The sequence below is a fragment of the Rhagoletis pomonella genome, unplaced genomic scaffold (genome assembly GCF_013731165.1).
Source record: "Rhagoletis pomonella isolate Grant_MI unplaced genomic scaffold, Rhpom_1.0 Rhpom_scaffold_00001, whole genome shotgun sequence".
NCBI lineage: Eukaryota > Metazoa > Arthropoda > Insecta > Diptera > Tephritidae > Rhagoletis > Rhagoletis pomonella.
In genome coordinates, this window is record NW_023458555.1 from 71,817,099 (window position 1) to 71,818,277 (window position 1,179).

A 1,179-nucleotide genomic window follows, 5' to 3' on the forward strand; every position below is an offset into this window, starting at 1 on the left:
TTATTGTGCTTGCCACATAAAAGTAAACCGTTGAAAATTGTTGAAATCGGACTAAAATTACGGCCGCTTTTCATATAACGGTAAATTTCAGAAATGCTTGAATTTTCAATATTTCGAAATTTAAGGATGCTAGTTTACTTAAAATTTATACACCCGCTTATCATGTAGCGATAGCTTTCGGAAAGGTGGAAAACATATATTTAATACTTGCGCCGGGTATTTAATGTTCGGATCCGCCTGAACTTTGACTTTCTTACTTGTTTTCATTGCGTATGCACAAGCACAAAGCAACAACATTTTCGTATGCTTTGTTGGAACATATTGGCGCCAGTTACCTTCAGCGTAAATTTCATTGTTGTCCTGCATTTTATCGCAATGTTCGGGTGTCCGTTTCATTCCGGGTTAGCTGCGGGTGTCCGAGTGTGGTGTTCGCTTGTGCTCAATTTATAGCGAGGGTGATCGAACAGACTCGTTCGTACTCAAAGCAGCTGTTGGCAAGTGTGGCGTTCGCTGCTCGATTTTTAGTGAGGGCGATCAAAAAGGCTCGTTCATACTCAAAGCTGCTCTCTGGGGCAAAAATATTGGCTACAGTTTGTCATTTTTTGCATTATATACGTTGTATCGGTCAATTTGCAAAATATATATATGCGGAGCTTTTGCGAATGCGAATATTTTGCAAATGGACCGATAAAACGTATATATGGCAAAAGAAAAATGACAAATTGTAGCCAATATTTTTGCCTGTGGTCGTAGGAGTATTTGTGTAACAAAACTGGTCAAATGTCATATTTATCAACTTTGACAAAAGATCAAAGTAAATTTAAACACTTTAAGGTAAAGGTGAAGAGGAATATGCAAAAATAAAGATAAATATGAAGAACAGGATGAGGCTGAAGATCGATATTGTTATCGATATAAAACTTGATATTTTTATCGATATAATAATCGATATTGCTATGATAAAATAATCAATATTGTTATCGAAACTGTTATTGATTAGATATTTTTATCGAAACTTTTATTGATTAGATAGATCGATACAATAATGGATATTGTGATGGGTATAATAATCGATTAAATAATTGATTTTGTTATCGATTTAGTCATTTATATTGTTAACGATATGTACAATAATCGATACTGATGATTGTTATATTTATCGATGAATTAATCGATTTT